This window comes from Arachis duranensis, chromosome 1, assembly GCF_000817695.3.
Source record: "Arachis duranensis cultivar V14167 chromosome 1, aradu.V14167.gnm2.J7QH, whole genome shotgun sequence".
NCBI lineage: Eukaryota > Viridiplantae > Streptophyta > Magnoliopsida > Fabales > Fabaceae > Arachis > Arachis duranensis.
In genome coordinates, this window is record NC_029772.3 from 13,143,436 (window position 1) to 13,144,258 (window position 823).

The following is an 823-nucleotide window of genomic DNA, read 5'->3' on the forward strand; positions in this document are numbered from 1 at the left end:
AATTAAATTAAATTAAATTAGATGTAATTAATATTATTTAATATAAAATTAAATTAAAATTTATTTTTATGTATCATTTTTGTCATTAACGTTTTCGTCCTATTTAAGTCCCTAACGTTTTAAAATCGTTTCAATTTTGTCCTGCCGTCAATTCTGTTAACGAATCTCTAACGGCAGGACAACATTAAGTTAATTTTGAAACGTTAGAAACTTAAATAAGACGATTGAAACGTTAGGGACAACTTTAGAATTTACCCCAAACGTTGAGGACAAAAACAATACTTTACTCTTTATTTTATTATTTTTTTAAATGTCATGTCCGTTCTTTTTTTTTTATTTTTCTTTTTATTTTCATTTTTTATTTTTGTTTCATTTTGTTTTTTTTCTCTTCATTTTTTTAACTTTCTATATTTTATTAGTTTTATTTTATTTTTGTCTTTAAATTAAAAAAATTTGCATTTTATATTATTTTTCTTTAATTTCTGAAATTAAGTTTGGTGTCACTTAGTTATTTTTTTATTTTAATTTTTCCAATTTATTTTTCTTGTTATTTTTTACTTTTTCTGTTTTAATTCTACCCATAATTTTTGAAATTTATTTATTTATTTTATTTAGTATTTTTATTTTATTTCTTTACACAAGTTACCTCATTGGGAATTCTCTGCACTCTAACGTAGAGATTCCCATCTTTTCTTGTATTCTGTTTGTTTATGCGCAGGAACAGAGACAAAGAATATCTCTTAGACTTTGATCTTGAACCTGAAAGAACCTTCAGGCGACGTTTACAACAAGCAAGACTTTACAAGGCTGCAGAGTCCACTAT